This window comes from Herpailurus yagouaroundi, unplaced genomic scaffold, assembly GCF_014898765.1.
Source record: "Herpailurus yagouaroundi ecotype Mexico unplaced genomic scaffold, PumYag 163, whole genome shotgun sequence".
Lineage (NCBI taxonomy): Eukaryota > Metazoa > Chordata > Mammalia > Carnivora > Felidae > Herpailurus > Herpailurus yagouaroundi.
The window spans coordinates 45,984,818-46,000,236 of NW_024412404.1; the positions used below are offsets into that span (position 1 = coordinate 45,984,818).

General features: G+C 38.2%; 1 long non-coding RNA gene across 1 annotated transcript in view; it reads right to left on the minus strand.

Annotated features, from left to right (window-relative positions):
- LOC121037208 (uncharacterized) overlaps positions 1-15,419 on the minus strand; it is a 186,369-nt gene that overhangs the window by 28,110 nt on the left and 142,840 nt on the right. The window lies entirely within an intron of this gene.

Genomic DNA, 15,419 nt, shown 5'->3' on the forward strand with positions numbered 1-15,419 from the left:
TCCCTTGGGAAATACGGCATTATCTGTGTCCACCTCTATTTGGCATAATAAAGGCTTTCTAGATAAATACATCATAATATTGTCATTTTCAAAATGCCATTTTTTTTTTTTTGGTCTTGAAATGAAGTTGTGTTTTCTTAACTGTAAAGTTTTAGAAAATTCAGTTATATTCTCTAAGGTTTAATTTTGAAACTGACACACAAATACACAATCTGAGTAGCTTAATACTTATTAAATAAACCACATTTGTATTCAAAGAGTGCCCCACAATTAAAATTACCAGCCCAGCCCAGATAGCTTCACCAGAATTTGGCATTAAATATTTATAGAAGAAATAACACCAATTCTAAATAAATTATTCCAAAAATATAGAAGAGTAAGAACCATTTCCAACTCATTTTTATGAGGCCAGATAATAGAATAACTTTGATGCCAAAACCAGACAACATTATAAGAAAATAAAATTACAAGCCAATATTCATCATGAATTTAAATGCAGAATTCTCAACAAAATAGTAACATATCAAATGAACATTATACAAAACTGAAAAAATTTTATACCAGGAATGCAAAGTTAATATTTGTAATTAGATAAATATAGCTTACTGCATTAGCAGAATAAAGTGTATATAAAAATACCAGCTCAGTAGATGCAGAAAAAGCATTTGAAAACGTCAACACACATTTATGATAAAAAAAAGAAACCTCAGCAAGCCAGAATAAAAAGAAACTTGCTCAATCTCATAAAGCACCCATATGTATGACCTACAGCCAACATAATATTTAATGATAAAATATTAGAAGTTTTCTTCTGATTGGGAACACAGCAAGGATGTTCACTTTCATCATGTCTTTTAAACATTACATAAACATGTTTATGTATAACAAAAAAGTTTAAAAAACAGGAAAGAAACAAGTAAAATATATTTTTCAGGCAGTAGCTATTTATGTGAAAAACCTTAAGGAAGGTCCAAAAAAATTCCACAACTTAATAAGTGCATTTACAAAAGTCACAAGAAATAAAGTAATTAATCAGTATAAATTTATCTCTGTAGACTAGCAATAATAATTGGGATATTAAATTGAAATACATGATTTGTCATTACTTAGACAACATAAAATACTTGAATATAATAAAAGATGTGCAGGAATTCTACACTGGAGAAAAGATGAAACACTGGTGGAAGAAACTAAAGCAGGTAGGAATACACGTAAAGATAATCCCTATTAATGCAATGAAAGATTCCATATTGTTAAGATGACAATTCTCTGCTATTTGATCTCAAGATTAAATTTAATCTCATTCAAATCCCAGCAGGCTTTTTTTCCCATCAATATTGACAAATTTATTATAAAATATATATGGAAAATGAAAGAACCTAGAACTCCCAAATTAACCTTGAAAAAGAAGGACAAAATCGGGGGATTTACACGATCTAATTTCAAGATTCATGTAATGCCACCATGAACAAAATAATTTGTTAGTAAGGACAGAAAAATAGACCAGGGGAACCCAAGGAATGATCGCACCGAGGTCTGCTTTTTAAAAGATGCCAAACAGCTGTCGGTTCACAAACTGGCCCCGCCCCCTGCCCCAACCCATACCTGGAGGGTAAGGAGCCACTGAAAACAAGGCTGGCCACTTCACATTGGTAGGTGACAGCCTTAAAAAACAAGGGAACTTGGGGCTCCTGGGTGGCCCAGTCGGTTGGGCGTCCAACTCTGGCTCAGGTCGCGATCTCACGGTTTGTGGGTTGCAGCCCCGAGTCGGGCTCTGTGGTGACAGCTCGGAGCCCGGAGCCTGCTTCGAATTCTGTGTCTCCCTCTCTCTGCCCCTCGCCCACTCATGCTGTCTCTGTCTCTCAAAAATAAAAGAAAACATAAAAAGAAAAAAAATTTAGAAAAAAACAGGGAACTTACTCACCGGGTTTCACTTGGCAGTAAGATGAGTAGATCTCCCTGTATGCTCTCCAGAATCTTACAACTTCATAAATAGACCTTAACTGGGGTCAGCTGTGCCTCCCTTCCAGCTGTCCCCACAATACCTCACTCTCTTAAGGCTGCATCCTTGTAAACAGCTCCCACGTGGGAACAATGGGCAGAGCAAAAGTTCCAAAGACAGGTGAGGGGGCTGGCGAGGAGCCTCTGACTGCCCGGGGCCAGCTTTCAGGTCACCCAGAGGTCACATCTACAGATGACCTCCTCCACAACAATTCAAAGGGGAAAATAGTTTTCAACTTACGGTGCCAGAAGAATTCAATATTCCTAGGGATGAAAAAGAAACCTCAGCCACGACCTGACATTACACTCAAAAATTAATAGGGGACACATTATAGACATGAATATAAATCCTGCATTTCCGAACGCCCAGGGAGTACCACAGGAAACTAACTTTACAATCCTGCAAGAGAATATCTTTACTTATCTGGATAAAATAGAACTGCCATAAGTTAAAATAAATTAGACTGCATCAACATGAAAACATCAACGTTCTCAAGAGACCCCATTGAAAAGGAGTAGGCAAGGCACTGAAAAGAAAGACCTACATCTGTCAAAAGGCTGTCATCCAGAAGGTAGAAAAGCACTCCTCCACATCAGTAAAGAAATACAAAGTATACAATATGAGATGGCCAAAAGACTTGAAAAGACAATTCAAAGAGGCATATTTACATATTCTTAAATAAAACTGGCATTAAGACGTGCATGAAAAAGTATTCAACATCATTAGTCATCAGTGGAGACGCATGATTTCTACCTCACACCCACTAGAATGCCTTCGGTTAAATGTCTAATGTCAAACATTAAAAAGTCTGTAGAGCTTCTGTCTTAGAATTATAGAGTAAATACAATTGCCACAAAGAGGAGCTAAAGGAGGAAATGTTTATGGAGTGGGGATGGGAAAGGAAGCCACAGAACAAAACAGAAATGCAGTCAGAGAAGTAGGAGGGCAAAATGGCAGTGGAGAGCACTTGTCAAGGAAAGGAGCTGCAAAGAGCCAATCAACACTCATCCTGGCGGAAAAGTCTCGGGAGTGCCTCCTTCGGCCGCACCTTGGGCCCTTCAAGAAATCAGTAGATCACAGAGGAGTGCAGATAAAGCCTGGTGAGAAAGTAAGGGATTAATGTTAAAAGGAGAAAGAGAGGGAAATAGTCTATGAAACTCTCCTGAAAAGTATACACTGTAGGAAAGAAACAAGCTAAAAGTATTGCTTGAGGATGTATCCAATCAGAGAAAATCTCTCACAGGAGAAAAAAGCCAAGCTTGTTTATAGGTGGGGGAAATAACTAATAAAAACAAAAACAACAACAACAACAAAAAAAACAGGAGTTTTGATGATATAAGAGAGAGAATATTGACAAATCCTGGAACAAAGTTTCAGAGAAGTCAGAAATAAACGAGACTAGGAGCACACATGGAAAAAGTTCACCAGGGTGTTAAAGATGCAGAAGTGGCATTTTGTGGCCCCTTCCAAAAAAGGAGAGCTTTGTGTTGTTTGAACCTGAGCCCAGAAGAGAAGGAATGGGAGTTGTTTTGTGAGAATAAAGGGCTCAGAGATGGAACCGGTGGCTGCAGAGTCATGGTACATATTTGCAGCAGTAATTATAAAGAAACAGGGAGTTGGGGTGCCAGGTGGCTCAGTCGTTTAGCCACCGATTTGATTTTGGCTCAGGTCATGATACCAGGGTTTGGGCTCTGTGCTGAGTGTGGAGCCTGCTTGAGATTCTCTCTCTCTTTCTCTCTGCCTCTCTCTCATTCTCTCTCTCTCTCTCTCTCTCTCTCTCTCTCTCTCTCTCAGACTAAAAAATACATATTAAAGAAACAAGTAGTTAAGAAGGGAGGAAGGAGGGGATGCAGAATGGTAATGAGAGACCAAAGAAAGTGAATTAATATGGAACTCATGAGTGGATATCAAACAAGTTTTATCATTTCATGCACCAATACAGTAGTTTAGGGATGCCTGTAAATATTTTCTCTTGGGAATATATATCTATATTTATATCCATATCTCTATACATATGTATCTATCCTTAGGTTTCCTAGTTCAGCCTAGTCATAGATATGTATCTATATTAAACTAGTGAAATTAACATGTATTTATAATAAACAGGAGTGATGTGGGGATAAAAGGATGTAAAGACACAGATCAAGGAGTTAAGAGTTTAGGAGACATGAGAAACAAATCAAATCTCAACTCCAATGTGACAGCTCTCTCTAAGGCTCATAGCTGTTTAACCAGCTACAGCTAAAAGCATGATAGAAGTGACTTCTACAGGCTTATGAGAACAAAACATTTATATCTCTTTCCAACTTCACCATCAGTGATGTGATTTTGATAGTTTGAGGACTTTAGGGTTAAAATATTCACAACTTGGAAATTGGTAAACGCTACACATTGTTTTTTCCCCTCAGAGATCTGGTTTACCAAGCTACCACTGCGTTTACTCCTTCTGAGTTCCCATTATACAATGTCTTTGCTGCATTTACAGTAATGGATGTCTGTGTTGATTCCATCCTATTACATTGTCAAATGCAAAGAATACAGATTTTTCTTCATCAAAACTCCAGTTTCTACCAGTTCTAGGCACACACTTTGCCTTTTGAAGGAAGGGAATAAGAAAGGATAGAAAGAAGAATGTAGAGAGGCAGGGAGACAGAGAGGGAAGGAAGTTGCATAATGGTAAACTGAGTTTGAGATTGTGACAAAACAAACAAAGTAAGTAAGTTCTTCCTGAGGTAGAAATTGTGAGTTCAGTTAATCAAACTTACATAGTTGCTAGATTCTCAAAAATGATGATAGCTGGGGATGTGAGGGTGGGGAGATTATGACAGCACTGAGGAAGACAGGAGACTGTCGTTCAAATTTGTAAATACTAACAGGATAGAAAAGACCATTTTAAACACATGGGACACCGCTACTCACTCTGACATCAAAGGGGGTTAATATCCCCCGACCCAGCGGAGGCATCGTAGCTTTGCAGTTATATGGAAGTAACTGGTCATTTCAGAAATGCAGAGAAACCGTTTTGGTTGACCACTGTTTGTTTGTTTGTTTGTTTTCACTTGAAGCAAGTTTGTGAACAGCTTAGCTATGACTCTCCTTGAGGGGCAAGAGCAGGATCCCTTATCTAGACAAATATAAACCAAGAAAGATGAATTCCATTATTCCTCCAAGATAGACATAAATAATACTTGGATTTAAATAACCAGGAGCTGTTGGGAGGCAGGATAAAGCACTCATCAATAAGACAGGTTCTGTGGTCAGAATACCTGAGTTCAGAACCTAGCTTTGCCACTTCTCACATCTATGAACTTGTACATGTTATTTATTTGAACGTTCTCTTCTGAAAACTGGGATTAAGGCTACTGAATTCATTGGGTTGTTTAGAGAATCAAATAAATGAATAAGTAGATCATTCGACACAGTGCTTGGCAAATACTAAGTACTGAGTTAAATGTTCATGATACCAATGATGGTGAAAATGTGGTTATGGGAGCAGGCTTATAGATCTTGCAACTGTGTTCTCTGCCACAGGTAAGAGAAAAATCGTGCACGGTTTCCTTTAAAAAGGGAAAAACCGTGCACACTTCTTAGAAGCATCAGTGATAGTTCATTCACATCCTTTTCAGTTATTGTTCTGAATAAATTCTAGAATTTGTTCCTTCTAAAAATCTTCAGAACCCAATCTCTGGGTTTAATGGGAAAATTAAATACTTCTGTATCTGAAATTTCACACGTAAGAAGCAAGAATATTTTCCATGGAATGATTACATGTCTTAGTTTCACTCTCTTTCCTTGTCCAAAAGACGCTTTCCTTACAAAAACAAAAGTCCCACCGTATTTATCACACACCCCATAATTATTGTCTGAGTAATATCAATGTTTAAAATAATTGTCCAAGGCAAAATTACTATCCTCTTGGAATGATTTCTGGTGTATCTGTAAGAATTGTTAATTTCTATAATAAGAGCCTGAGTCGATCTAGTTCTTACTTTATACTCAAAAGTTATAAATAACTATTCTTCTGAGAAGAGTTTTGTATTCTTTACCCTGTTTCTTTTTCTAAAGTTTAAACGATTGGCCTGAAATCGAAGATGATTTAAGCTTTAACATACTGTGGTGCGTGTGAGGTTACAGTAATAATAGTAAAGCAACTTTCATAGACTCTGATTTCTGATCCTCTGTAAAGTCCTTACCCCAGCGAAACATCTCTGGGATCCCCACATTGATGAATAATGTGCTCACAAAAAAGCCAGTTTTCCGCTGGCTCCCACTGCTAGGTCTCCATAAAATCCCTAAGTGACTATAATACCCTGATGAGTAATCACTTGCCCACCAGGTGCTGCTGTTTCCTCTAAGAACACCCTGGTCTTCTGTTTCTGCAACAGCTGTAGGGTGTGTTACTACGGGAAGGGAAATATTTCCTCTTCCCTCGTGGCTCATATTCCATGATGGTGGCACTCAAGAAATTCTGCTGATGCCCAAAAGTGTTCCAGAGATATCTGTTTTATTCCGTTTGCATTACTTGTTGTTGTTTTCAACTTGAAAACCTTTGTTTCACATTCAGTTTTGACATGAACTGTGTGGACAGGAACACAACCGAATGATGGGACTCCATGCTGTAAATAGAATTATCCCTCCTCTCCCAACAACAAGAACAACAACAAAAAAGCTTCTCTCCCAGGAACCTCTGCACCCTTCTTGGAAGTCAATGTTCGACAGTCTTTGTCATTGATTGGGAGGCATATACGGTTTTCACCCAGATGTGATTCTCACCTGTTCTCCCCTCCCCCTGCTCCCCCTGCTCCACTTTCCAGCACACTTAAACCCCTGCTGCCTAATCATCAAGTACTTTGTTGTCTTTATTGTTGTTTCCTTATGTAGCTCCTCTCTTCGTCATTTTAAATCTAAGGCTAGCTAACTGGCTACTCTGTAGGGACACCAATGAAGCAAATACCTTACGTTTAGTTGCAAATATTTCGACCTCCTGTGACCATGGCCCGTAGATTAGGTCACAATACTTATTTCAGATGCCATTTATAGAAAATAGAGTGTTCTCAGAAAGTTCCAAAGATGCCTGATATTTTAATTGAAGCCAATTTTACTCGTCATGTGACATCACTGCCTCTGCTATTGAATAATGTTCAGTTCGTGTGGGAGGACAAATTGTTACCCATGACATTCCAAGCAAGAACTATAGGTAGCACAAAATCAAGGACTCAATTTGGTGGAACAGAGTCTACCATATGAATTCACTGGGAATGAGAATAGACACGAAAAAAATTCACAGAGGGTAAGCAATAGAGCTTAATTTTAAAATGACAATAGGCATTGGTTAGTGGGAAAGGTAGTCATTCCGAGTGAGGAAATGACACATGTATATTACAGATAATTTTCATCGATTCAGATTCTACTGGTGGGTTCTCATCACCAGTGAGGAATTTCATATGATATAAAGACGAGCTTTAAATGGGAATCCAATGAGAATTAAGAGAATAGTTCCCAAGCTAATGATACTAGAACTACCTGCCATTTAGGAGCCAGGACTAGGAAAAGAAAGCCGTCTCTCCCTAGGCCATTTGATAGCAGATGATTTCCCTACAGTCTCCATATTTTCATCTTAATTCAAGGCAACATTTCTTTTTTTTTTTTAATTTTTTTTTCAACGTTTATTTATTTTTGGGATAGAGAGAGACAGAGCATGAACGGGGGAGGGGCAGAGAGAGAGGGAGACACAGAATCGGAAACAGGCTCCAGGCTCCGAGCCATCAGCCCAGAGCCTGACGCGGGGCTCGAACTCCCGGACCGCGAGATCGTGACCTGGCTGAAGTCGGACGCTTAACCGACTGCGCCACCCAGGCGCCCCATCAAGGCAACATTTCTTATCAAAATGGGACCTTTCCATAGGAAGTGCATTATTTTGCTGAGAAGTCCGAGTATGAAGCTACATCTTTGCCAATTTTATTTTTTTTTTTATGTTTATTTATTCTTGAGAGAGAGATAGAGCACAAGCAGAGGCAGAGAGAGAGGGAGACACGGAATCCGAAGCAGGCTCCAGGTTCTGAGCTGTCAGCACAGAGCCCAATGCGGGGCTGGAACCCACAAACTGTAAGATCACGACCTGAGCCAAAGTCGATGCTTAACCAACAGAGCCACCCAGGTGCCCCAATCTTTGCTAATTTTAAATCTAGCTTTACTTTAGAAACCCACGCTTATAATCTTTCATTTAAGGTTTTGTAGCCTTATGTACCCTCATCTGTAACCCTGATGCTTCACAAAACCAAGGAAAAACACAGTTTATTTTAATAAACTTTTGATTTAGAAGTTCAATAAACTCACTAATAACTTGCAAGAATAAGTCACTGTTGGACTGAAACCAACAACATAATTAGCCTGGTGTACCCCTGGCTTCTTTATCATAAAATAGTAACTTCATAAGGCTTGAGGGAATTTAACAGTTGATTAACCAGAAGAGATTTTCTGTGGAGGAACACAATATATATATATATTTTTAATTTTATCTTCTTTTTTTAATAATTTTTTATAAACAACATAAACAGGGCTTTCTTTTGAATAAGTGCAGTATTATGCCATCCTGAGGTCAATTCAATTTTGGTACAATTTTTCTCTGTTTTACTTCTTCCATTTTAGTCCCTCGCTATTTTATCATGTAGATGAAGATGGTGTAAAAACATGGGGGGAATTTAATAGCCTCTCATTACACAGTTGCATCTATCTAGCTGTCACCTGTCTATCTATAATTTTATTAATGTTTATTTCATTTATTTTAAGATGGCTCTTTGAATGACAGAAACAGTTAAAGTAATTGAAAACCTAAAAGTCCTTATCTTTAGAATTTGTTTCTATTGAGAATCAAAATGAGGGAAAGAAAAGATAGAAAACGGATTTCGGTTATAAAAGCCTGGTGATCCCTAACAGAAGTAGATGCTTCATGAAATGTGCAAAATGGCAAGCCCTTACTCAAGCTGGATACTTAATGAGAATCATCCTCCAAGTATCTAAAAATTATATTTAATAAATTCAACCTCCCCTTTGTACAGGGGAAAAATAAACACTCGAAAGTCCCTAACCTATTCACCTTGTGTTGTTCCAACTGCTTTAATTTATTGAAAGACTATTATATGTCAGGCACTGTACTAGATACTAGAGGCTACACATCGTCACACAATAACCTTAAGTAGAGGTGCTATGATCACCTTCACTGCACTGACCAGGAAGCTGAGGTTTAGAGCAGTAAATCACCTAATTCAAATAGCTCATAAAAGGCAGAGCATGTTTCTAAGAAAACAGATGGATTTTAAAACCCTATCCTTGAACACTAATTCACACTTAAATTGAGGGGACACTGAATAATTTCGTATCACACACGTCTCATGTAGCTTTTCCCTCTTTCTTCATTGTGCTGATTTATGTCTACTGGCCCTACTTTAAGCTGCCTGAAATCAGATACCACATCTTACAGGGAGGGAATCTCACCACTAGTATGGGAGTCCTCTCATTGTCTGGTCAATGGTGCTGCTGGTCAGTGGGAGAGCCCTTTATTCCCTTAGTAGGTAAAACTGTGCCTGAAGACAGACATACTGAAGGCCCCTGGTTAGCCAGGAGGATCTGTAGGCTCAAGACACCCCATAATGATATCACCAGAAACGCCTTTTAGGACTTAGATGCTTGTAACCATGGGAAGGTCCTATAGGTACAACCCAGCAGAAAAAAAAATCATTCTATAGAGAAGCATTTTTATCCTGGATTCTATCCCAGGTAAGCACATAAAGACCAGATACACAAATTTTTATATCCCAGCACTTTCTATAGTGCTTAACATAGAGGTAACACTTGGTAAACAATAATACAACATTTGACAATATGTAAACACTGGTAACACTTTTATAAATGCTTCATGTTCATTATTTAATTCTCCCTGCATTGTGCTAATTTACATACTATTCTTACATTTTTAAATAAGAAGTCTAAAGTACAGAAAGTATGTTAATTTTCTCGTATTCAACTTTCTCGTATTCAAAGTGCTAAGAAGTTGCCTGAATCTGGAGCTCTTAATCACTAACCTGTTTTTTTTTTTTTTTTTTTCCTCCTCTAATGTCAAGACACAAAACAACTCCTGGCACATCATTAAGTCTCATTAAATTTTGAATATTGACCAACTCGGTATGGAGCAGGGATCAGAGACAGCAGTTGTGGCCAGGCATAGAACTGCCAGAAACTAGTGGCCACTTAGCTATAAGGGGTTTTTGGCTCAGTCTTCATGGCTATTTGAGAGATGATGGTGGTGAAGATGGAAATAATTTCTTGTGCCATAATTACAACATCCTTTCTCCTCTTACCCTACTCTTTTCCTTAGCTACTTACAAAGATTGAAATCCAGGTAAGGAGTTTTGGCGTGCCTCAGCAGTGCAGCAATGCAACGATGTGCTCAAGGCAAAAGGTGAGAAAACGGACAAGAGGTCCCCCACTTACCCTGTGTGTTCTATAACCAAATCTCCATACTTTATTAGTACTTAATGGGGCATTTCATGTTCTCCAATTCTCTGTACTAATTGCCTGCCTCAGGGTTATCAGAGACAATTAGAAAGAACCACAAAGGCAGCAGAACTCTCTCATCATCCTGTGCATCATCAAGGAGATTTAATTCCATCCTTTGCAAGAAACTTTAGTTAATACTACAGTTTTAGAGACTATGAAATTCTAGGTCTTATTTTCCTTAATTTTATTCTTATTTACTGACAGACTTATTCATTCCCAGGTCACCAGTTCCAGGAAGTCTAAGCAAGATGCTTAATTCTTCCTGCCATGAAATTCAGGTGTCATAAAATATTTGCGAAATAAGAAATGACAAAGAATCATATCTTTAGAGCATCACCTTCATCCATCATGCAAGGTGGGCTTGGCCCCAAAAGAACTTTGATTTTATTATTGTTAGAATAACTATATATCATCAAGTAGGACACATTGTTTCTTCTTTTTTTTTTTTCTTAAAGCAACAACACTTTTGGATGCAATGGGAAGTCTCCCCTTCTTGTCACCAACTAACATCGGACAATTTATCCTGTAAACATCATTTATTATGTTTACCAGCACTACTACAGATATTGGTACATCTGGAAGCCAGTGAAAGTAAGTGAGATAAAAAATACATGCATACTTAACTTTGAAATACATTATTTACTCAGAGCTACAAAGTAAGTGGCCCTATATGCCCTATTTCGTGTATTCAGAAATCTACAACTGTTTAAAAGTGGAAGTTCCAGTAAATCCTCCTGTTTAATTCCTTTCTAATCCTTTAAACACTCCAGAGCATTTTTTCTTGCGACATCTTTTGTCCTAGCCTGTCTACCTTAACCCATTTTATCTTCCCATTCACCTTAACTTTCTCTTAGAAAAGAACTGGGTTTGAGTTCATACTAGGTTTTGGACACTGAAAGGAGTTTAAAATACTGAGACATCCTAGAAACTGCCTTCAAGAATACTGTTGCCTGGTTATGCACCTAGGTACATGAGCACATAATAACAGAAATGCAATGATAAAACCACTGCAAACAACTTAAAACAAGACACAGCAATTCAAATATATCAGTGTACTGTTAATTACTTCTTTATGCAGTCTTTGTGATTTTGTGCCATCTCATGCTACCTAGCTCATTCAAAATTTACAGAAAACTTCAAGGAGAGTGGCTGAACATAACTTGTATCAAAAACACATGCAACTTTTATCAATAATGAGAGCCTCATTGCTTCTCTTATTTTATTTGCGCAGCAGGTAATGATTAAAATTAAGCCCTTGGTAAAATGGAACTTAAGGTAAATCATCTTGAGCTACATCTCACATATAGGGGAAATGATGCACGAATAGTGATAGGGCTCAAGCTCTGGGGATGAAAAAATGTGGCATTAATGGAAAGATCACAATAATTAAGTGGAAGCCAACCTTTGGATATCAATAGCCACTCACAGACTCATTGGCAAAGGTAATGAAGGAATTATAACTATCTTGAATATTTCTTATTAAGTTTTAATTACCAGGGCAGAAGCCTGAACCTTGATGATTTTTTAATGAAAGGTAGGATGATTTCCTAATTTAGCATTTTTCATTTTAAAAGCTCATTAGCCCACCAAAAAAAAAAGTACATAAGATGTATATATTAATTAGCTTGACTGTAGTAATTGTTTCACTATGTATAGGTATATCAAAACACCATTTTGACGTTGTATACCTTAATATAAACATTTTTTTTACTTACAATTGTTTAAAAATGAACAGTAAAAATCAGGAAAATATTTTTGAAATAAATAAAACTTCATTATTCCATTGTACTATACTATTGATGTTCCACAATGCAATAAGACTTGACCAGAAAAGAAAAAAAAAAAAAACAAACGCAGAGGTAAATGTATAAGGTATTATAAGATACATTTTTCCAGAGCAGACTTCTTCAAGATTTATTTTATGTTTTTTTTTCTTACCCAGTAAATAGTCCTTTGCCGATTTGCCCTGTCCTCATTGTGCTATAAAATATTAACCCTTTGTTCCCTCCCAAAGACAGAGGACTCTGTTACTTAGTACCGGGGGCATTTTGGATGCTACAAAATCTGGAAAGCCAAGTTCAGGTGAGAAAGAGGTATAGCTGGATCCATTGCATTGAGGACCTCAGATAGTCCAGTACTCTGCCTGACACATCACTAGACCCCTGGGTTCGAAATAGTCACTCACAGAAGCAAAGAACTAAGGCTTCAAGACTGAGTCCCACAAACCCATCTGCAGTCTCAGTGGGTTGGTAACTAGCACACAAAAACAAAAGAACCAAACTCTTATTGGTTTCACAGTAACAATTTCTATTAAATTCCAGAAAGGAGAAGAAGCATGGATTACTGTCAAGAGAAGAAAATGTTTAGCTGGAGCTGATGATCTAGTCAGTATATTCGGGAAAAGCACTGCCAGAGCTCTCTGCTACATAAGCTTGCTTTTTTTTTTTTTTAATCCTGCCTCTGAAATTTGCAGGCAGGGCTAGGTTTTTAAATTACATTAGCGTGGACTTTCATTCTTCATGGTGAATACATTAAAGGGAGCCACTATTAAAGTTTCTTTTCATATGTATTGAAAAGGAAATGAATTGCCACCCTATTAGACCTGTTTTAATGTTCTCTAAGCATATTATTTGCACATTTGATTGTAAGCCATCAATAAGCGACGTCTGGATTAATTTTTTTTGGCATGAATGAGAAAAGGAGGGGTGTATTTTAATTATGACATGCACCCTGTATCTTAAACATCCAAGAGAAGCATCATTTCATGAATCCATGTGATAAGGGGAATATAGGAATAACTGCTCTTTTCTTATTAATAATTTATATTTCTATAAGGGAGATAGATTGAGAATCTTATCTGGAGGTTATACTTTTAAATAGCCAGATGAAAAGCAGTTATGAAATAGCTTTTGAAGTTTGGATGCAATTGGAGTTCATTCTCAGCCTGTTTCCATCATAATAGAATCTTGGAAGTGAGCACTAGGGGGAAAGGGCTGATTCAGCCCTTGACACAATGTGGAGTTGTTCTCTATAGTCATATCTGTAACATTTTGTCCAGACTGGTAAGGCACCCACATCTCATGGTCTCATTATTTTTAACTTGAAATCCTGTTTCCTAATAGTGGTAATGACTATTCTACCAAACCCTTTCTCTCTTATTAAAAAGTGGGAAGAAAGCAGTATTTTAAGAAACCAAAGCATGAAGGGAAATTGGCACACAGGTCCCAGATACAGCAAGACAATGCCTGAGGTGCACGTGTGCTTTTGTTATCCCAATTTAGTGCTGTCTGGTGGAACAAGCATTCTTTAAAAGTGGAGTTGAACAGGGTGGTTCAGTTGGTTGAGACTCTGGCTTCAGCTCAGGTCATGATCTCATGGTTTGTGAGTTTGAGCCCTGCGTGGAGCTCTGTGCTGACAGTTTAGAGCCTAGATCCTGTTTCAGATTCTGTGTCTCCCTCTCTCTCTGCTCCTCCCCTGCTTGTGCTCTCTCTCTCTCTCTCTCTCTCTCTCAAAAATAAATAAACATTAAAAAAAATTTAAAGTGGAATTGAATGGCACAAAAACAGACACATAGACCAATGGAATAGAATAGAAACCCCAGAACTAGACCCACAAACGTATGGCCAACTCATCTTTGACAAAGCAGGAAAGAACATCCAATGGAAAAAAGACAGTCTCTTTAACAAATGGTGCTGGGAGAACTGGACAGCAACATGCAGAAGGTTGAAACTAGACCACTTTCTCACACCATTCACAAAAATAAACTCAAAATGGATCAAGGACCTGAATGTGAGACAGGAAACCATCAAAACCTTAGAGGAGAAAGCAAGAAAAGACCTCTCTGACCTCAGCCGTAGCAATCTCTTACTCGACACATCCCCAAAGGCAAGGGAATTAAAAGCAAAAGTGAATTACTGGGACCTTATGAAGATAAAAAGCTTCTGCACAGCAAAGGAAACAACCAACAAAACCAAAAGGCAACCAACGGAATGGGAAAAGATATTTGCAAATGACATATCGGACAAAGGGCTAGTATCCAAAATCTATAAAGAGCTCACCAAACGCCACACCCGAAAAGCAAATAACCCAGTGAAGAAATGGGCAGAAAACATGAATAGACACTTCTCTAAAGAAGACATCCGGATGGCCAACAGGCACATGAAAAGATGTTCAGCGTCGCTCCTTATCAGGGAAATACAAATCAAAACCACACTCAGGTATCACCTCACGCCAGTCCGAGTGGCCAAAATGAACAAATCAGGAGACTATAGATGCTGGAGAGGATGTGGAGAAACGGGAACCCTCTTGCACTGTTGGTGGGAATGCAAATTGGTGCAGCCGCTCTGGAAAGCAGTGTGGAGGTTCCTCAGAAAATTAAAAATAGACCTACCCTATGACCCAGCAATAGCACTGCTAGGAATTTATCCAAGGGACACAGGAGTACTGATGCATAGGGGCACTTGTACCCCAATGTTCATAGCAGCACTCTCAACAATAGCCAAATTATGGAAAGAGCCTAAATGTCCATCAACTGATGAATGGATAAAGAAATTGTGGTTTTTATACACAATGGAATACTACGTGGCAATGAAAAAAAATGAAATATGGCCTTTTGTAGCAACGTGGATGGAACTGGAGAGTGTGATGCTAAGTGAAATAAGCCATACAGAGAAAGACAGATACCATATGGTTTCACTCTTATGTGGATCCTGAGAAACTTAACAGGAACCCATGGGGGAGGGGAAGGAAAAAAAAAAAAAAAGAGGTTAGAGTGGGAGAGAGCCAAAGCATAAGAGACTGTTGAGAACTGAGAACAAACTAAGGGTTGATGGGGGGTGGGAGGGAGGAGAGGGTGGGTGAT